This window comes from Cibotium barometz, chromosome 46 (genome assembly GCF_041138505.1).
Source record: "Cibotium barometz isolate CiBa-2024 chromosome 46, ASM4113850v1, whole genome shotgun sequence".
Classification (NCBI taxonomy): Eukaryota; Viridiplantae; Streptophyta; class Polypodiopsida; order Cyatheales; family Cibotiaceae; genus Cibotium; species Cibotium barometz.
This window is the reverse complement of record NC_141091.1, coordinates 45,503,487-45,527,126: the sequence shown is the minus strand read 5'-3', so window position 1 is coordinate 45,527,126 and position 23,640 is coordinate 45,503,487.

Below are 23,640 nucleotides of genomic sequence, written 5' to 3'. Positions count from 1 at the left end.
TGCATGAATAAGATTAGTAGTTTGGGTGCAATTGTGTATCCTTGTATTTTGTGGTGTGATTTTATGCTTGGCGGCTTGAGGGCTTATTTTTGATTTGTTGCCTTTCAATCCATGGTAAGAGGGTTGTATGGTGAGAGGGCTCCCGTAACCTTTAGACCATATGTATACCGATAACAAAATCAAGCTTGGCGGCTTGAGGGCTTATTTTTGATTTGTTGCCTTTCAATCCATGGTAAGAGGGTTGTATGGTGAGAGGGCTCCTGTAACCTTTAGACCATATGTATACCGACAACAAAATCAAGCTCTATCTCTCTAAGTTCTTCTATTGTCTCCAAGTTTGGTGTGCATCTATTTGTGTTATGCTAGTCTCCTCCACACACAATATCATATGTTATGAGTGTTTGTTGAGGGTGTGTGTGCCTTTTGATTGATGTATATGGTTAGCTTGTATTGATTGGCTACAAGGAAAGATCTTTGGTGTCCTAGTTCACACACATAACTAGGTGGTGCCCCCCTTTTCTTGTTGAGTGTGTGGTTTTGGGGTTCTTATGTTTGTGTTGCGTTGTGTCCCAAGCCCATTGAACAACATGGGAGCCTTGAGGAGTGCTTAGAGGCTGCTCTTCTTGTTGCCCGCCCTGGACTGCCCCACTAGCTTGGCCCCTATTAACAAATCTACATCATCTTTTGCTAGCAGCTTGGCCCGGGCCAATATACCTACAAAGATGTTGTTTCATTGTTGACATTAGGACATTTTGGAGGTCATTTGTAGGGCCTTTTAGTAGAGAGAGAAAAAGGAGCACATCCAATCAGGAAGAAGGCAACATTATGTTGAAAAATAGGTTATTTCTTTTTTCTAAATCCAAAAACTCTTCTTTCTCATGTCAAAATGTACTCTACTTACACTTGATAGTCACTTTTCACACTCGAATGCATTAAACACACCTACACTTTTGTAGGGAGGGAAACTTCTATTCAAATCCATGTATTAAATACAGCTTTTTGCAAAGGAGGGAAAATTACCCCTCTCTCAAACTTCCGCTTGGCCTTAAACAATATCTCACACTCTTTTCATTTTCTCTACCTTCTGTTGCGCTCCATTTTCTAAATCTTCAGGCTTTTGTACTCCATTCCTTCTTGAAAAGATGGGTAGAAAATCTTGTTTTATATCAGCCTGATTTTTCCCTACTAATGCCATCATAGATGATTCAGTTCCTAGGGTAAGGAGACCAAGATCATTAGTGTTTGCTATACTTGTATCCAACTCTCTTAATGCACAAAATCAATGGTGGACTGAAGTGCTAATCACCAAGCGCACATGGGTCCTTATGCAATCAAGGAAGAAAAGAAAGACAAGCAACAAGAAACATTTAGGGCATCATGGAAAGGAAGAGTAAAAGAATTCAAGATAGATACTGGAAGGACAACCATCCTAGTGCAGCATATATATGTGCATAATGAGCTTGTGCTTGAGAATCCAGATGACATAAAATTGCGCTCGCATAGATAAAAGTGTAAGTAAATCTATCGCGTGTCAATCTTTCATTTTCTCATAATGGTCTAATGAACTGTGTAAACTGTCCACCACGTCTTTGGTTGCAGATGTGTACCCCTCATCATATGAGGAGTGGGAGCCAGTTCAGTGCATCATTGGAATTATGAATGTGGTTCATGCACACATTGGTCGGCTATAGTAGGAGGGAAGGAGCAACAAAACCCTTGTAGATATACAGGAATCTTTTTCTATGATCATTTGTACCATTTGCTCAACAAGAAACACAATCATGGCCACTTGGAAGAGCTACCTTTGCAAGCTGAGTGGAACTACATGGATTGGCCTATGCTGCCAGACCCCTCAATAATGGAGTCAGCAAAGAGCAAGCTCTTCAAGGATGTGCAACGCTTCTCCCTACGAGGGAGCACTCCAACTCGTGTAGTAAAAGTTATTGTTTACCTACTAATTTTTGTGTTTGTGGAACTTTTTAGCTTATTTCAGGTGAAGATAGTGAGAACCATCCTTGTCTGCAAAGATTTGGACACATTCCTCTTAGCAAGACTTCTTGATGAGGGATGTCCAAGTAAAGTTTTTGACGATATCCATTGTAACATTGCACTGGGAGACAGTAGTTGTTGCAAAGTACATGATTGCAACTCAAACTTTTGTCTTGTCCTTCTAGTATAGCAGGTCTCGTTACATCAATGGAGAGTTGGTACCAATGGATTAGGAAGCTACAAGTGCAATGGACGACAAAGTCATAGACATTGAAGTGATTGATGAAGCTTCAACACTGTGGCGACAATTATTTCTATATACAAGGAAAATGTAATTTACAACAACTATGGAAGGATATTATCAAAGAATTCTTGCAAGACACGCCGAAACACTTTAATTTCATTCACAATGGAAGAAGGTCCTCCGTAGAAGGGAGCGACTAATACAATGTAAAGAATTGGGTAACACAGTCAAGATCATTCCTACTTGACAATACCCACTCCAATGTACTCTTCTGACATAATTAATCAAGTCTATCTTGTTAATGACACTCCTACTTGACATTACAAATTTGAATGTACTCTTTTAACATAATCAAGAGCCTTTTGTTCGATGCATTATTTTCAAAAAACAATACAATGTATTTTATTTTCGAAGACACATTACTTGAGTTAGAATAGAACAGTTGAAAACATTACATTACAAAAAAGGATTTCTCATTACGTAATCTTGTACAAAGTCTTTTGATTTGTACAATCCATATAAATATGAAATCAATTGTTCTTCTAAGTAAACATCATCTGCATTACCTTCGAAAGGAATAGGTGATATCCATGTTCCCATGGGATTGTACATAGCCTTCTCAGGGGTATCATCAATTAATAATGTATTTGTGGGATTATATGGGTGTTGGATATCCACAAAGCACTTCATAAGTAAGGGTATCCTAGGTTTTTTGGGATGAATAACACATGGGTAAATGTAACAGTGTCTTTGGTCATATACGAAATACAATTTTGTTTCCTCAATCTTAGATTCTCTCAAAACTAGTGTGACAAGAGGCCTCAAATTATGCATCATCATTGAGGACCATATGGCCAATCTAAAGTGCTTAGTTACAAAGTTGATAAATTGATACATTTTGAGCCTTAGCAACAAGAGGCCTCAAATTATGCATCATCATTGAGGACCATATGGCCAATCTAAAGTGCTTAGTTACAAAGTTGATAAATTGATACACTTTGAGCCTTAGCAACAACAAGCATTTCTCTGACTTTGTAATTCCCTGTAGCACTTGGTCCAAAGCTCTTGGGCTATCTTTTGAATCCATTAACATCCAAGATAATAAGCCTCCTCAGTGTCTGGAACTATTATTGACATGATTCTAATCAGTATGAATATGATTGAAGCTTATAATCATTGTTAAGGGACAAAAACAGCTAATAGAAACAATTCTTAAAATTGAGTTGGTTACATTACATCAGGTAAATTAGACTTGGGATCTTCATCAAGCTTGAGATCCTCACTAGCCTTGGCATCCTCTCATCAGACTTAGGTTTTTCATTGTTTGCCTTCCTACTAGGTCCTGCCTCGGCCTCTGCAGTCTACTTCTCATCTATTTTCTCTTCAGGCTTTGGCTCTGCCTCTTCAGCTTGCTCTACCTCATTAGCCTTGGGATGTTCAATGTCAACCTCCACATTGGACCTTAGCTCTGCCTCCAATGATTTTATATTCACGTGATCACAAATTTTTTTTGTTAACAACATGTGTTAACATGTTATTAACATGTTAACATGTTAACATGTTCTCAAAAAAGCCGGTGGCAAGCGACTTGGTAACCGAATAAAATCCCGTCGGGCTTTTGCTATACCCGGCGGTCCCGTCGAGGAAAAGAAAACCCCGACGGGTCCCGGTGGGGTCGTCATCTAGCCCGGAGGGGTACAATTTCCTATATATATGGGCCCGAGGGGCCCTTTGGGAGTTCATTGCTGACAGCATACACAGGTAATGAAACTTGTGTGTGTGTGTGTGTGTGTGTGTGGGTGTGTTCGTGCGGGCAGTCGCCCACTATCGCAATGCGTGGCAGGATGTGGGTGGTCTGCCACACGAGAGATGTGTGTGTGGGTGTGTGTTCGTGCGGGCAGCCGCCCATTGTCGCAATGCGCGGCAGGATGTGGGTGGTCCGCCACACGACAGGTGTGTGTGTAAGGCCATTCTTCGGAATGGTGCTTACCCTGGGGCACTTAGTCGGTAACACGGCTAGTCTGTGTCCTATGGTAAGTATGGCATGCCGTAGCGGTACTAGTCGGTAACGCGGCAAGCATAGTATCATTATGGCGATGTCACCTTCCCTTCCCTTCCCTTTGTCAAATGCGGACATATGGTCGGTAACGCGGCCAGTGTATGTTCGTATCCTATTCGTATTCCCATAGAATCGGGCGGCATTTTGTCGTTAACGTGGCAAGTTGGTGTCGTCCGCTAGTGCATAAATTGTTTTTTGCATATTGCGGCATTTGATCATTAACGCGGTCGAAAAAATGTCGTAAATTTGCTTGCATATTACGGCAGATGATCGTTAACGCGGTCGAAAAAATGTCGTAAATTTGTTTGATTTGACTTGTATTGTTTTTATTGTGTTTGATCCATGCGATACTTGGTTGCTAACGCGGCATGAGTATTTCATGGATCAAAGTTTACATCATATTGTCTAAACGTTTTATTTTATAATATCGTGATTTGTAACTCGAAAAATATGAATATCTCTCTCTTCCTACCCCCCTCTCTCTCTCATGATACACTTCACAACTCTTTCTCACTCTCTCTCTCATGATGCACTTCACAACACGATAGATGTGTAGATAAGGATTTCTTTTTATTTCTCTTAAAATATACATAATTCTGAATAATTTCATTTTTCTCCCTCTATTTACTTAAAAATTAAAACAATACATTATTTTCCTCTTTAGGAACTCACAAAAACATTAAAAATGTCATCTAATGTTTCTTCTGTCTATCTGTCACAACTCTCTCTTCCTCTCCTCTCTCTCTCTCTCTCTCATGATACACTTCACAATTCTCTCTCTCTCTCTCTCTCTCATGATACACTTCACAACTCTCTCTCTCTCTCTCTCTCTCATGATACACTTCACATCTCTCTCTCTATCACGATAGGTGTGTAGATGAGGAGTGCTTTAGGATTACAAAACATTATTTTCCTCTCTTTAGGAACTCACAAAACTATTAAAAATGTCATTTAATTTTTCCTCTTTCTCTATCTGTCACACCTCTCTCTCTTCCTCCCCCTCTCTCTCTCTCTCTCGTTCGATAATGTATACACTTCATAAGTAATAATGCACTTGCGGTTGTCTCACGTTCGATAATGTATTGCATGATGTTGAGTTCAGTAATATTGTTTGATATTCTGTTTTTGTTTGATCATTGATAAGTAATGATACACTTGTTGCTGTTCTCTCACGTTTGATGATGTATTGGATGATGTAGAGTTCATTAAAATTATTTGATATTCCGTTTTTGTTTGAACATTGATAAGTAATGATACACTTGTTGCTGTTCTCTCACGTTTGCTTGATGTTGATTTCAGTAATGTTTGATATTCTGTTTTTTTGTGTTTAGTGATATTTGCTAGATTTACGAAGACGATCAACATGCTTTCCCCTGAAGAGCGTAAAATCGTTCTACAAGCAATTCGCATTGAAGCAGTCATCACAGTGTCACAATGTGCTGATGATGTCATCAAAAAGATCAATGAGTCTGAGATACTCATGCAAGATCTAATAGACCAGATATGGGAAAATGCACAGTGTCGACTTCGAAGCGGAGGCAACGCTGAGTTGCTTGATAGTAGACAGAAGATTGCAGATTTCAACCATCAACATATAACACGAACCATTTTGGGGAGCATGCGTGTAGCATGCAGTGATCTTAGAGATGCTGCCCCGCTTGAAGCTAATATGCAACGTCTACAGTTATGGGACGTTGTATGGAGCAAGCAAAGAGCCAAGAGCAAGCGCATGAAGGCGTTAGATGCAGAGTCCCTCCCCAAAAGAGTGCGCATTGCCCAGGACGTCGCTGCAACGTCCAGCCAGGCAGATGCAAGTGGTACAGGTGTCATTAATCGTACCATCTACAATTCTATGTGCACACATCTCATTGGCATCCCGCACGAGGCTCTGTTCGAAGGGCAAACAATAGGCTCCGGTGTTTTTGGCATAGTAAAAGAGTATACAGTTAAAGGTATATCATTTTTACCGGAGCACATTACTTTTTGCGGAAAGCACTACAAAGGAGAAGGCAGCGCCAAGTTCGAGAGCTTCCAGGCAGAGCAGGGCATGCAAGTTCTACACCCATCGATTGTCAGGTGTATTGCCTTTACCAAAGAAGCTCCTTTGATCACTATTTTCCCGTACTATAATGGCGGCTCTCTTGGTGATACTCTTATGAAGGTTCCCTTCAGATTCAGTGAGTTCACCCAAAGCAATTTTCCGTTTGGATCGAGGATGGAGACAACCCCCACCTGATAATATTCCTTTAAGTCATCTAGAACTTTCTAAAATAAAACAAATAGTAATAACCATGCCACATATTATGCATGCCCTGGTGGAAGGCCTAGCGGCAGCACATCTGGCAAGAATTGTACATACCGACCTACATCCATTCAATGTAGTGTTGGATTTTACAAAAGAGTTGAAGCCACGCATAGGTATTATCGATTGGGGGTTACTGCTGAGAGCGCCCAAAAAACGGGTGTCTCTCAATTTTGTATTTGAAGCAGACAAGAACCTTGAGAAGGTGGCACAGGCGGTCTCCTACACAGACAGAGAGCGAAATAAATGGCCGTGGATAGCCCCGGAGCTTTATGATCCATTTTTGGCAGATGCATACACTCCTGCATCTGATGTTTTTGCCTTGGGATATTTATTACAAACTTTATATGACTTTTGGCAGAAAATACAAGAGTTGTGGATGGATAATAGTTCCTATGACAAAGTTACCATGGATACTATTATTCATAGAGTCAAAAATTGGATGTTTCTGCCTAATCGCGATGAGCGAAAATCAATTTTGCAAGTAGTTGAATTTTTTAGATCACTAAATATTGACCCAACGAGGGCACAACGTCCTCTTGTAGAGCTATCGGTGTCATTCACCCCAACTTTGTAATGATACAGTATCAGGAGATTAAGTTTCAGGAATGGCATTTTGTTTCTCTCTTCAAAATTTGATGTGTCCATTGTTTGAAATATTATCTCATTGAGTCTTTGCAATATCTCTCTCCTCTTGTGGTGTTTAAGTTTATGTTTTCTCTTCAAAATTTGATGTGCGTGCATTGTTTGAAGTATTTTTGGAGTCAAGTGGATATTTCTCATCGAGTCTTTGCAATACATATCTCCTCTCGTGGTGTTTAACTTTAAGTTTTTGAGAGTAATGGTCAATTTATCTTACGTTGATCTTTACAGTTCATTAAAATCTTAAAGTCATTTATGTTCATGCAGATATGGCAGAGGCGCAAGCAAACGAGCATCAAGAGTTAGCCAAGAAGGCATATGAGCGAATGAAGGCCCTTGCACATGGCCTGACAGCCCGCGAAACAACAAGAACAGCATGCAGGTTGTCGAAATGGACAAATCCAACTTATGCCCAATGGAAAGACATAAACAAACGCGTAACCACAGAGATGATAAAGGAAATATGGCCATGTCCCGATGGCGAGATTAACAAGGGAAGATGGAAGATTTCACGTTGCACTCACAATGATATCAAAACTAATGCCGAGCACATTTTCTTGGAGGTGTACGGTCGTCCTCTCCATAACACCGACGCTCCACTCTATTTTGCTAAGATGCTATATGCTCAATTTATCCTAGAAACTCCAGTGGACTTCGCCTCTAGAGAGGCCACTGTCAACACCCACGACATACGTGAAGAGACAGTGACATTCACAAGGGAAGAACTTGCTCTCATGGTGGAGGGCACTGGATTGGAGTTAAACAAGGTCAAAGAAAGCTTAGGGGCACAGCTAGCAGAGAAGGAGAAAGAAGCTGAGCGATTAACTCAAGCGTCAACTCCTCCCCCGGCCAATAGAGGGATTCAAGAGCAGCTCACAAAGATCTGCCAAGATGTGCTAAGCATCTCTTCACGTATTGCTCCTGTGCGCCAAGGAAACCACATCTCTCATTTTTTGATACATCCTGATCTTGTGGGAGTTTCTGCTGAGGCTACTAGTTCCTCCACCCCCCAATGTCCTGTATGTTACAAAGTATTCGATGGGTGGAGCAGCCAGTATATACTACCCTGTGGACACTACTACCACTTAATATGTTTAGTGAGGCAAATGCAAAATACTTCCACATGTGCATTGTGCAGTGTCCCAATAAATCAAGGTATTTATACAGTGTTCGGCATGGCTAGCGAATATAAACCACCAGGACCTTTAGATGCAACTCCTAGTGCAATTCGTAATTTATTTCAAGATGAAAGCTAAGAAAAACAAATCCTACTTTTTTATTGATAATTTCTCCAAATACGATCATTTGTACAAGTACTTTTTATGAAATTAATGAAGTGACTTCTTCCTCTATGTCAGTATCTTGCTCCAAAATTCTTTCACCGTTTACTCTCTCGTCTGCTAAATTAAGCTCATCTAAGTCAATGTCTAAATTGTCTTCTATCTCAAGGGTGGTGCACAACGTGTGTCCAACATCAAAGTTCTCGTCTACTACATCATCACAATTGTACATCCATCTGGGCATATCTTCTTCATACTCTTCGCTTTCAATGTCTCGCAAGATCTTTTCATTGCAATACATGTAAACAAGTTTATCGGCTCGATCTGCAAGAAGTCGATTGCGAATAGTACTGTGAATATATTTGTACATGCTCCAGTTTCTTTCTGAGCCTGAGTTTGAAGAGCACTGATTTAGAACCTTCATCGCAAGGTTGCGCAATAAAGCATAATGTTCACCACCATTCATCATCCACCACTTCCATGCAGGTTGCTCTTTAGCCATTTGTTGAACAAGGGAGTTGGAAAATAAACCCTCTTTCAATCGAAATGAGGTCATCTCCTTTATGCACTCTACACGATCATCATCATTATTATAGAAAGTGTTTACCACTTTATAAAAATCTTGCACCACCTCAACGTTGGACATCAAATCCATATTCCAATATTCAGGATCTAACATGTAAGCAGCACTGTGTAGTGGTGAATGCGCTCCAATCCATCTAGCATGAAAGTACTTCAATAGAACTTTTCTTTGTCTACTGGAGAATGGTACACGCCATTGCTTTTCCACCACCACTGAATGCTCTAATTTCTCAGGACACTCCAAACTCCGCTGGACAGTCCACCATTGCATCCATGCTTTTCCGAGATTAGGCGCTCTTTGATCAAGACTTCGTACAGCATACATAACAGGCATCATTACATGGTATGCATCCATCACACTATTCCACCAACTTCTTCTCGTAAGCTCTCCCTTCAAGACTTTGATTTTCTCTCTCACTTTTTCAAGTTGAGTGTTCTCCCAGTCATGAAATGCCATGCATGTAAATGTTTCGCAAATTGCATCTTTATTTCTAAGAAGAGACTCAACAGTGTAAAAGTGAGTGCAAAACGTAGTCTCCGCTGGAAGCTTTAACATAACTGACATGCGAGGTCGAAAAATATCTAACACTCTCTGTCTCTTGAGCATGAATTTCACAAGCTGGCGAGCAGTGTCGACGATTGAGGCAAACCATTTGGTATCATCAGATTTATACCAATCTTTTAATACAAGATTCAAACTATGAGTATTACAGCCTACCGGAAAAATATGTGGATATTGTCGCTGTAGGATTTTGGATGCATTTTTACAATTTTTTGCATTGTCCATGATGACTTGGACTACATTTTTGGCACCCACTTCCTCTATCACAGAGCTAATGACTTGAGCAATGTAAGCCCCAGTTTTGATTGAACCAGCTGAATCCATGGCACGGATGAAAGTCTCACCTCTAGGTGAAATAGCCATTATATTAATTAATGGTTTTCTTTGCACATTAGACCATCCATCACTTACTATACTGCATCCAGAAAGCTCTATATTGCTAAGAATTATTCTTTGTACACATTCTTTTACTTGCACATAACATTTCTCTAATAGATCATTTCGCATAGCATGGTACGTAGGCGGTGAAAACCCTGGTCCAAACTCACCAATTTTCTTCCATGCTCTCTTCCAATGCTCACTGTCCACCATCATCATAGCACTCCTTCCCAGAAAAGTAAATCGCTTCAGCAAGGGCGAGTTGTGCATCATCGAGTCGACCTTGACGTAGGCTTTCTTGCAATGAAGTTTGATTGGGATGTGAATTTATGATATGTGATGTGAATGACATTGAGTTGATGAGATGGAAAATGATGTGATTGGATGAGAATGAGTACATATATGAAAGGGAATGTGGAATAAGTAATGTGGACTGATGAGGGATAATGTGGAAAGATGAGAGTTCAATATAGAAACTACATTTGGGACCTGTTTGTAAATGACTGTTTTATGTCAAGAATGCTCGGGAGGCATTTTGTATGTCTTAAGAATGTGGTTGTGGAGACCTACTTGATAAAGTTGCAACAGCTGACGGAGAGTCAACGGAGGACGTCTCGCGTAGCAAGGTCGGTCGAGGTCTTGACCAGCCTCGGTTCGATTTAAATGGTGAGCTTCCCGTACGGTGGATGAGAGACCAAAGAGGGATTTGACTACAGGGGAAGATACTAGACATCCTAAGAGGATGGGGAGGAATCTTACACACGAGATGCCTACATAACCATTCGACATTTATATCAGCCTGGCACCGACATATCTTTGCCAGAGATTCTACATCTAGACTACACCGACTAGTCTATATCTACCCACTCCTCTTAGCCTGTATTATGGACCGCTTGTATATACTCTATTATGTGTGTTAGTCACTTTATCTTCTTTGTATATCTCTTTTGTTGTGTGAAGAAGAAGAATTTTCAGCCTCTCACCTTGTGTGCTCTCTTCTAGGGTTGTGTGAGTGTGAGTGTGTGTGCTTGCAAGAGCTCAATCTCTCTTCTCTCCTACATCTTTTCATGGTATCAGAGCGTGGTTCATGCTAAGGGCTCAATGGCAAGCAAGAGAAGAACAGGAAGCGGTACAAGGGTAAGAGCTTCATCTACTCTTTCCCCTTTGTGTTGGCTACTATACCCTTGTCTCGGGAGCTCTTCGGGAGGCACCGACAAGCGAACGCTGATTAAAGAGATTTCTTCATAGGAGGAGAGCTAAAGGGAAACTATATTGTCCGTTGGATCAATGAAATATCAAGAAAAAAAGTACTCACTCTCCATCTCCAAGCTCACCAATTGCAACTTAGCATTGACATTATAAGATAGCCTTTCCAACTTGCAACTTAGCCTTGACATTATAAGATGCAGTCAACTCTTCCCAATTGTGGCACTTCTTTGCACCATACAATTTACTAAATTAGATGACTAGTTGCTCTTGAATGACTTTATCCTACTTCATTAGTGTGTTACACGGTCCATCATGTCAATCTTGTCCTTAGAAGTACCCTTGGAAATCAAGATCATTCTGGCTTTTAGTTTGGACTGAATGATCTTCACCTCCTCGTCTTCTAGCCCACATAAGCATTTAAATTGAGAAGGGTTGGGCTTTCTTCCTTCAATTGACCCTTTTTCATCACCATCTATAATTTCTAGCTAGGTAGTAAAGATCTCGTTCACACAACCAACCATGTAAGACTGCTTCTATGTGTTGAAGGCCGTAGCCCTCAACAAGATATACACACACACACGACTCTCATGGAAGCATTACACAGAGATTGAGAGAGAGAAATAAAGAAAAAGGAGAGAAACTGATTCTTGATTCTTGATTTCTCACATACCACACACTTACCCGATTACAAGAAGGCTATGCCTTTTTTTAAAGACTCCTAGGCGACTCTAAAACTGACTAACCGATTCTTTAGTGACTCTTCATATTCCAAATGACCCTACGTAACCGTTCCTATGACCCTTCTATCGGACAACTAAAATGACATCATTGACGACACTTCTGATGCTTTTATGACACTTTTGATGACAACTCAGATGACAATTCTGATGATAGTTTATGACACTATAAATGACACTTTTCTACACCCTTATACACTGGCACGCATGAGGGAACATTTGTGTAGCAATTGAGAACCCACAAATTCCCTTGATTAGAAGTCAAGTGCCTTATCCCAGGGTTTACATTGAATTTTGAGACAATAATTGAAAATCTCTCTTGGCATTGATTCACCAAAAGACTCCTCCATCAGCTTTTCCAAGGTTCGTGCTTCTTGCCGGCTTCGCGTCTCTAGGTAGTACATCCGATCTTCTCTTTGTCGGTATGCCTCCTTCGGAACACTCCATCCATGCAAAAAGTCACCCGCTTGAATCTGCATCCAAAAGCTCCTCCTAATGTCAACAGTTTGAAAGACTCCATCTTCATCAACTCCTCACACTGATTTTCTTTGCACGACTCCCTCGAATGCATTAAAACTCTCCTTAACCGATTGCAATAGGTCCTCATCTGTAACTTCACCATTACCACACACATGAACAGCCTCCTGAATTTCTACCATAAAAACACTCCTCTGATGATTCGCCCTTCTGCAACATTTGTGTCTCCTCCATTCTGAAATCTAGCATCGTGAACCCGCTCCTGTGTAACCATAGCATATGGCATGAAAAGAAATGAAGCGTCTGCTGCGTATACAGTCGAACCAGTGACAAAAAATAATGCGCATATGAAATTATCGATGATGGCCTTTATTAAGATAAAAAATATTGATTACATCTGGCATCCGCCCTTTTGCAACAACAGAATATCTTCACATTCAGCCTGCACCAGCGCTCCTCTCTTGACGCGCCTGATGCAACCCCTTTATGCTGTGTATTCTGAACCGCCCGCCAATGAGCGCTGAATTGCCCACCTTGAATGAGCTTTGAACAGCAAAAGAAACCGCTTCCTCCTCGGAATTAGCCAAATTCCTCACAAAAAATAGTACGATGATTGAGCCTTGCACTTGCCATCTCCACACAGCAACACTATCCACATAGGTGCTAAAATTGGCCAGCCCAACTGCTTCCCTTGTTATTTTAACGGATTTGCCCTGCTGTCGCTGGAATAAAGAATTCCTGATTGAATTGCAGCATTCGAGAACCTCCTGACTACTATGATTTGTGCCTTTGGCTTGGCGTTGTGAGGTGAAAAAAAGAAAAAAGACACAAGACCTCTATAGCCTTCCACCTCGCAACTTTGGAATACAACAACAATATGGGGGCACCACTAGCCACCGGCTGGAGCACTTTTCACGATTCACCACCCACCCACACCAAACAGACAGCACAAAACAGGGCCTATATTTCAGTACAGATCCTCATCTCTACATAGGTGGATATCCAAGACACCAGCCACAGCTGATCAACAAAAAGCAACTCCCCTGGCCTGAAACTCCAAGAGGTAAAAATCCACAAAAACCACACACACTCTCTCTCTCTCTGAGTGCTCAGCCAGCTCTGCATAGCTAAACACAGCAAGCCTCCTTGTCACCTTTCTCATGTTCACACAAGAATAGCAACCTGATGTCTTCCTCTCCTCATCTCCACGACAGCAGCAGCATGGTTCTTTGACAGTAGAGCAGTATTGAGATATTCCCTGTACTCTGTTATCTTCCCTGCCTTCACAGTCCACACATGCACTCAACACTTCCTGTTGTTAACAGTCACTTTCCTTCATTGCTAACTCCCCTCGTAGCAAAACAGCATGCACTCCACACTCTTTCATGACCCGCCTCCCCTAGCCTCTACACTTGCTGTTGTTAACAGTCGCTTTCCTTCACTGCTAACTCCCCTCGTAGAGCAAAACAGCATGCACTCCACACTCTTTCACGACCCGCCGCCTCCCCTAGCCTCTGCTTGCAGCCTTCAGGCTCCCTTGTACAGTCAATGCTCTCTCCTCTTCGTTGTCTTCTGAGATCTTCGACACCAGCATTACCTAGCCAATCAGCAACAGTGCCAAGCGGCTCCCCAGCCAGCCGCTAGTCACCAGCCCCGTCGCAGCCCCACACACTCTGTTCTCCATCAGCTGCTTCCCTCGTCACTAAAAGGTCCTCTTCTCTTGCGCTTGCGGCTGCACCAACCACACATTTAAAAAAACGGCCACCCTCTTCCGTATCGCCAGCCACCGGCTCTAGCACCTGCAGCAGCAGCAAGCTCCAACGCGCCAGCTATCCTCAAAATAGTAGTCCAAGCATGCGGTCTCCTCTCTTTTCCAGCTACTCTGCATCGACGTCAATAGCCACAAACCCATTACCTTCTCTCTTTTCCAGCTACTCTGCATCGACGTCAATAGCCACAAACCCATTACCTTCTCTCAGGCACTCTCCCTTCGCCTGTGCTGCCTGTCCACCCAAAGCCAACTCCCCTCATGGTACTCTCTCTTCGTTCACCCCCCAGAAGCATCCCCCTCCCAAGGCGGCAACTCCAGCTAACCCAACCAGGCCTGGTGCAAGGCGGCCACTTTCTTCTTTTACCCGACTCCACTCTTCGCCTTTTTCCTTCTCCTCTTCGCCAAGGCGGCTCCCCCCACAGTAGTCGCCTTCTCTCTTTTCTTCACAACAAGGCGGCTATATCCCACTTGCTTGTCTCTTCGGCCAACCTCTAGACTCTTCTTTCACACTGGCTAGGGAGCTGGCAGTCGAAACAAACCTCCACGTTGACTTCTTCTAGCTGGCCACGTTGTGGGTATTTATTATTCTTTTTTTTATTTTAGAAAATGACCACTATGCTATTCAGCATATTCCCTCCATCCTACCATGCATACATCCACCCAAACCTTCCTTTTCACACCATCTACAAGGCAACCTGGCCCTTTTCACTAATAATTGCCCTCCATGCTTCCACATGCCTTCAAATGCAATCTTCCAGTGCCCAATTATACTTGGGACATGTACACAACCAAAGCTGCCGAATAGCTGATATCATCTCCAGCGACCTCCAGTAGACCACGCTTCTGACAAACCTGTAAAAGCCCAAAATAAAAGCCATCCACCCTTTACATCTGCACACGCATTCCATAGCAAAGCCTTCACACATGCCATGCATCCATATGTACACAAGCCCAAAACACTTCTCAGATTTTCACCTAACATACTTTGCCAACCCCCCAGCCTGCTAGAGCATTCATGCTCAGCAGAAAAAAGCATCTTAAGACCAAGGTCCATGTCCACAAAAGGCTGCCCTTCAATGGAAATCATATCCTCTAACACTGTATCCTGTACAATCACCATTAAAACCCTAAAAAAACGGTTGCGAACCATGCACAAACCACACCATATGTACAATACTATGTACAACACTTCAAGTAGCTGTCAAACATCTCTACCACCTGGATCCCAATTAAACCTTATTGCTACTCCACGTATAAGTGTAATAAACAAGGCCCGCACAAGAATTGCTCCCGCAAAAACCAAGTAACCCAATGCATAGACTGCAAATCTATGACCATCAATTCCCACACACCATGCATTGGCATCATTAAACTGCTTACTCCCATCTACTTTCCACTGCTACTGCTGCATATCTTTACAGGGGACCATTTGTCCAAGATTGCTATCCACATTCACAGGCTCACCAAACACCTCTTCCAAAAACATTGGAAACCCATCTGGAACCTGCCCTTCACACTTATAGTGGCATTCATCATGCAAACCTGAATCCATCTCTACATATGCTTGGTCCAAAGTCTTTGCAGACATCCCGCCACCAATGTGCTTGCGTATTCTTCCCGCACACATCAAACACACTCTCATTCACAAGGGAGTTGTCTCCACCTTGCCGTTAATATCTCGAAAGCCCTTCCACAGCTCAACGTCCTCAGGAACTTGAACACCTGATGCCCCACCACTGATAATTTCTTTCTTAGCATCCTCCGTGCAAAGGACTCCAAACTCACAAGCTAATTCTTCTACAGTTTCACAAACCTTTAAACTCCCAGAACACTCACTCGCTTAGTTTCCAAGTCCCCTGAGCATACAAAGTCCTCGAGTACATCATCCAAGATAGCATTAAACTCTGCATCATTATTAATCAAACTCCCATCTTCACACTTATCAAGCTAACACCCATCTACTAGGGGAATTCCCAATTGATCTCTACCATAACAAGAAGGAACAAGCACTGGCACTTCATCACCACACACCAAAAACCCCATGGCTGCTTCATCCAAGAGCGCTTCCAATTCAGTGTCCAGCTCTTCAATATTCCTACCAACTTCACTCTCCTCACACTCGTTGCAGTGTCCCGCCACATCCAATTTCACACACTCAACACTCACTTCCTCAACCTTAACAGGACTAGGGTTTGTCACCTTGGAGGTCGTCTCTGACACTGACTTTTGACAATCCATCTCTTCGGGCATCATGACCTGCACAGTCTCTTCAGGCTCCTCCGGCCCACTAGTTGCAGTCACCCCCTCACTCATGACTCCACAAAGTAGCTGTCAAGCTCCTTACCATCAAACAAACCACCTATTCCCTCAGGTACACACTCAAAATCTAACTTCACACTTGGATTGGCATCATCTGCAACATCCATATTTAGCACATCCTTAGATGCACTCCGTTCCTCATCAAAATGGACCTCATCCGTCCCCACTTCACACAAAGCTTCATCTAAACAACAGCACTCTTGCTTCTCTTCGCAGCCAAGATCGATTTGCCGAATCCCTGTTTCAACAGCACTCTTGCTTCTCTTCGCAGCCAAGATCGATTTGCCGAATCCCTGTTTCAACACTTCATCTTTAAACAACTCTTCATCATGCCCTTCTTCCGATTGCACCTCTTCCTTACAAGCATCACTTTTCACCACCACTAAACATCCCTGGAAAAAGAGTTTGAATCCCCATCGTCGCTAGACGAATCATCATCTTCTGAATCTATGGAAACATGCAAATCCAGTTTTGGAAATGTCAGAAGATATGCCACCATACTCTTCACATTCACAAAATTCATACAGGCCATCTAGATGCCCAATTGCATAGGCAACGTGCCAAGAAACAGAAACTTCACTTCTTTCCTGGTCAAAACCACACCGTAATCCACTTCAAGCACCCCAAGCAGACTCTTAAATCTCCAATAATGCGCTTGGACTTCATCCATCGACTCTAGCTATAGCTTCCTCACCTTCTGGTTCATTCGAAGAAGAACTCTACTGATTTTCACCATCGTAAACTAAAGGGACTTGAAGAAAGATCCTCTGTGGGGGCACCTGAAAGATGTGAGGTGAAAACAAGGAAGAAAACACAAGGCCTCTTCCACCTCGTAACTTTGGAATACAACAACAATATGGGGGCACCACCAACCACCGGCTGGAACACTTTTCACGATTCACCACCCACCCACACCAAATAGACAGCACAAAATAGGACCTATATTTCAGTATACAGATCCTCATCTCTACATAGGTGGATATCCAAGACACCAGCACCACAGCTGATCAAAAAACAACACCCCTAGCCTGAAACTCCAGGAGGTAGTAACCCACAAAAAACACACACACATTCTCTCTCTCTCTCTCTCTCTCTCTCTCTCTCTCTCTCTCTCTCTCTCTCTCTCTCTCTCTGCTCAGCCCGCAAAGATGCCAAAAACCCTCCTCTTTGTTACCATCCGTCACCGCCAGCCCAGAAAACCGAGACCAACTCCCTCTTTCTTTTTCGTTTGACGCCCTCTGTTTTGCTGACATACCAGCCACCGCCGATCACGTAGCAAGCACCTCTTAGAGGCTCCCCTAGGCGACTTCCCAACTTCTGTGCCGTCAACCCTGTTAGTGGAAGCCCTCTCTCCCTACAGCCAGCCCATCTCCTACTGCAGGCGTCAGCACCTGCCGGTGACCCAAAGCCAAGCCCAAGGCCATGCTATCCTGCACACACCCAAAGGCCGCCACCCTTTCTTTCTTTTAGTTGCTCCAGTCACCAGCCGAAGCACCTCCCGTTTTTGCATCCAGAGGTGTCCATCTTTTCCACGCTGGCTCTCGACAGCTTCCTCTTCCCTCTCTGCGTTGGCTCTGCCCACTCACAAGAGAGCCTTCCTATCCTCTGTAGCTCCACCAGAAGAAGCCTTCATCCTCTACTTCACAAGGCGGCTAACCTCACCCTTTTCGCTGTCTCCGCAGAATTACCAGGGCGACCCCTCTCCACAAGGCGGCTATACTTTCTTACCCAGAAACCCCGACTCGCCAGCCTTTTTCGCCAACCTTCTAGACATCTCCTTTCACGTGCTGGCGACTACGTTGGCAACCAAGCTACCCTCCCACGTGGCTCCTTACAAGCTGGCCACTTATATTATTTTTTTATTATTTTTCTAAAGCCTAAAAGATGGCCACTTAAATAGAGACCCCCAAGGCAACCTTTCAGCTATCCCAGCTCAATAATCTCTGCGCCGCCAACAAAAGAAGCATCCATTCTTTCTCAGAGGTGGCCACCTTCAGCTATTTGCCAACCTTTTCCGAATCAATCAAGGCCCTGGATTTGGCAATCACCTGCACACCATACTGTTGCAATAAAACTTCCAAATCTCAAGCACCTATTCCGAAAAAAACAACGGGCATGTACCAGATCACTGCAAAACCATCCGCTCTGTACATTTGCCAGGGCATTCAGGGCAAAGCTTATTCACAAACCATGCATCCCATATGTACACAGACTCAAAACACTTCTCAGATTTTCACGTGACATACTTTGCCAACCCCCCAGCCCAAAATAAAAGCCATCCAGCCTGTACATCTGCACACGCATTCCATAGCAAAGCCTTCACACATGCCATGCATCCATATGTACACAAGCCCAAAACACTTCTCAAATTTTCACCTGACAGCGCCATCCACACCAACCTTCCTAACGCCTTCTGCAACAATTAGCCATGTGTATGCTTCACCGCTTCTGCCTTCTAACCTCCGCCAGCAAGAGATAGGATACCCACTATGTTGATTGCCAAGTGTTGAAGGGCCACAGCCCTCAATAAGGAAAATACACACACACGACTCTCAAAATAGCATGGCATAGAGACAGAACGGAAAAGATTGAAAGAGAGATAGAAAGAAAAAGGAGAGAAACTGATTCGTGATTCTTGATTTCTCACATACCACACACTTACTTGATTACAAGGCTATGCCTTTTTTTAAAGACTCCTACGACTCTAACTGACTAACCGATTCTTTAGTGACTCTTCATATTCCAAATGACCCTACGTAACCGTTCCTATGACACTTCTGTCGGACAACTAAATGACATCATTGATGACACTTCTCTCGGACAACTAAAATGACATCATTGATGACACTTCTGATGACAACTTTGACGACACTTTTGATGACAACTCAGATGACAATTCTGATGACAATTTTATGACACTGTAAATGACACTTTTCTACACCCTTATACACTATGCAAAGTAGGCACCTGTCGATGTTTCTACACTCACAATGCATTTCTACAAATATAAATGAACAAGAAAAAAGTAAGCAATAAGAATATCCAAAGTCTTACTTGTCTATAAAATTTAAATCAGCTAGAAAACATAAGAAATAATTACTTACATCAAAAACTGAGCAAGATATATGCTCCTTTACAAGTCTAGGTGTACCGGCCCTGAGGACTTATGATAAAAATCCAATTGGGTCCTTAAGCGCTTGAGTATATCAATGTAGGCTTGTTGTTTAAACATTGTTTGGGCCTCCAAATTTGCCATCCTTTAGATAGCCACATAGAATTTTAGGGTGCATAAACGACAATCCAAGCTTTTCAAACCATATAAATATTCCTCAAAGAAATCATGTCTCAAGGCAATTTAGTCCTTAACATGACCTTGGCTATTTAGATGGAATGTTTCCCATCTATGATCAAATAATCATAATTTTGGAGCTTTTCAATTACCACCTCTTCTTTGGTCATTGCATTCCCTCCCTTTTTTCCAATCTTCTTTATTGGCATCAAATATCCACAAGACCTAGGGTTATTGGCATGCTCAACATACCACTTCACACATAGTTTGACTTTGTCCTTTTCCAATGGACGACATAAGTAATGTTTGGGAGCTTGCACACATTTCATACTAGAATTTCATACTGTGTACAAACCAAGTGGAAAGTATTTTTCATACTTGTCCATACCCCCCAGATCCAAATCCTTTACCTTTTTAGTATTCCTTGCCAGATTCTTGGAATTCATAATGTTCAAATTTGAAGGTACCTGTTGAGAACCTTCAGCTCCCGATGTAGCAGGCTTTGCTTCATCCACATGCAAAATGTTGCCCTAATAGGCTTTGCTTCATCCACATACAAAATGTTGCCCTCTTTTTGTGGAGAAGATCTTGCCTTCTTTGAACTTGATGCAACTTCAATCATGGGGCTTTGGTACTTTCTTTCCCAAGACTTGTATAATATGATCTTGTAGCTTGTCAGTAGTGATATTAGAGAGATAAAAGTTTTTGGGCCAAAAACACGTTTCAAGCACATTTGGACCTCCATTTTTCAGTTCACACAGGCGTTCACAAGCACTGCGGGTAAGTTTCAATTCTTTGCAGAACTCTATTTTTGGAACTGCAAGAAGGGCGATTGGTTGTGCACACATTATGTGTACTGCAAAGAGGTCTCAAAGTTGCCATTAGGTGTATGTATGTAAATTGAGGTCACTGGTTTTGACAATTTGGGTGCAATATAGTACCGATGTGCAGAGAATACAACAGTTTGTGCAGGTCAAACAAGAGTGTTGTTTTTTAGCAGAAAAGATATCGAATGATGGAATAAAATAGATTGTTGCAGAGATCAGTCTTCACTAAATAAAAATAGTTTAGAGCAGCAGGCCTTCTATACAAGTGCAGGTACAGGTCGTGGATGTGGCCAAGGGTGGCCAAGTAGGTAATTAGAATTATGGTCAGCAGCAGCAGTAATAGTCCCGGATTCATAAAAACAACACACAGGTGGAAGAGGCCAGTTTTTAGAGGCAAGGGGAGTCAAAGAGTGGTAAATGGCAAAGGTATCATAATGATACACAAGGGTGTTTTTACTATGGTAAGCCTAGACATGATCAGGTAGCTTGCTATAAGAAGCAGAGTGACATGCAAAATGGAAAAGTGTAGCAAAACGACTATGCATCCTCTAGCAGAAATAATGAGGATAATGAGATGTTGTCTGTTATGCAACATGTAGTTAATGTTGTGTCTCAAAATGATGTAGTAGTATGTAAGGATGACGTATGGTATGTTGATTTAGGTGCTTTATACCACATGACAAGTCATGGTGAGTGGTTCAAGGAAATGAAGAGTCTTGAAAGACCAGTTTTGTTGAAACAGGGGATGACACTGCTTATCCGATTTCCCATGTTGGAGATGTGCCATTGTCTATGCAAGATGGTAACGTGAAGTATCTTCTTGCAGATGTACTTCATGTTCCAAACATTACAATTAATCTCGTTTCTATTGTTCAGATGATTGAGTTTACAGGTCTGGTTTAACCCTGATGGCTATTATGTAGAAGATTTTAAAGATAAGTGCAGGTTGGTTGCAAAAGATAAGTGCAGGTTGGTTGCAAAAGGCAATAGAGTGGGCAGAATGTTTACATTGAATGTAAATATGCCTGAAGTGAGTTCTGCAATGTTTGCAAATGGTTCAAGAGTTGTTGCAGATATAGACATTTGGCATAAGAGAATCGGGCATGTAAATGTGTAAAGGATGAAGTCTATGAGGACTAAAGAAATTATGACAAGGCTACCTAAGTTTAAAGTCGAAGGTATGTAAAAAGTATTTGAAGCATGCCAATTTGGAAAGAAAACAAAGCATATATTTCCACATGACAAAAATGTGAGCAAGAATGTACTAGATGTTGTGCATTCAGATGTATGGGGTCCTGTGTGGAGTCTATGTCTATAGGTGGCTTCAGGTACTACATAACATTCATTGATGACCACACAAGGAAAGTGTGGGTATATTTCATGAAGGAGAAGAGTGAAGTGTTTTCACTGATTTTTAGAATTTCAGAGTGATTGGCTGAAAAAATAGAGAGGAAAGAATGTGAAGTGCCTAAGGTCAGATGGAGGGGAGGAGAATACTTCTCCAATGAGTTCTCTGAATTCTTATGAAAGAATGGCATTCAAAGACAATTTACATGTAGATACACTCCATAGCAAAATGGAGTTGCTGAGCGAAAAAAAAGGCATATTGCAGAGATAAGATGAGTATTGATGGCAAAGAAGAATATGCCGCATAGCTATTGGGCTGAGGCTATGTCTATATCAGTTTAGATCATGAACAAGACTCCCACTGCAGCCATACATGATGTAATGCCAGAGGAGAAGTTTACTGGCAAGAAACCTATTTCATCTCACTTGAAAGTTTTTGGATGTATTGCATATGTGCATGTGCCAAAGATGAGTTGCATACTAAAATGGATCCAAAAGCAAAAAAATGTGTGTTTTTTGGGTATTCCCTTGAGAAAAAGGGATATAGATGTTATAATCATGCTACACATGAATTGAGGGTAGGCAAGGATATTGTATTTGATGAGACGAGTAGAAGGTATGCTACTGAAAAAAGATGTTGTTAGGGCTAATGTAAGTGGAAATGTGGTTGCACAGAATGCAAGTCAACAATCACAATCATTGAGTGGACCAGGAGAGTCCTCATCCAGCGGTTCTATTGATAGACCATGGAGTGGTAGACTGCATCAAAATGTAGTTGGTACATCACATAAAGGCAAAGAGAAAGTGGTTATGCTTGATATTTCTACAAGGCATTCTCTTGTTGATGGAGATTCTAGTGGGTTGGAGATGAACCTTGATAAGGAGCTTGGGATTCCAGTAATGAGGGCACCTGGTGTGAAGAAGGCTATGGAAGCCATGAATGCAAAGCTATAAATATCACGACGAAGAGTTAAAGACCTTGTGTTGCAGAGGTTGACTTATGATGGTTATGTGGCACATCACTATGCTTATATGGCAAAAATTGTGCAAGTTGTAGAACCCACATGTTTTAATAAGGCTATTGAAATGTGTTTTGGGAGAAAGCTATGGATGAGGAGATGGATGCATTGTATGGAAATGAGACTTGGGATTTGGTGCCATTACCTGAAGGCAAGAAATCTATTGGCTGTAAGTGGGTGTATAAGGTGAAACATAACAGTGATGGTAGCATAAGAAGGTACAATGCTAGATTGGTAGCCAAACGATATGTGCAGACACATGGGATTGATTATGAGGAGACATTTGCCCCAGTTACAAAGATGGCAATTGTGAGAGCTGTGATTGTGGTGGCTACAGCTAAAGGTTGGTTTTTACATCAGATGGATATAAAAAATGTGTTCTTGCATGGTGACTTGCAAGAAGAGATGTATATGGATTAGCCACCTAGTTTTGAGGATACAAATCACCCAGAGTATGTATGTAAGCTTCGTAAGGCTTCGTATGGGCTGAATCAAGCTCCATGAGCATGACATGACAAGATTGCTGAGTATCTTGTCACTATTGGTTTTTATATGGTAGATGCAGATCACTCTTTGTATGTGCACAAGAGTGATAAGGGTATTGTGA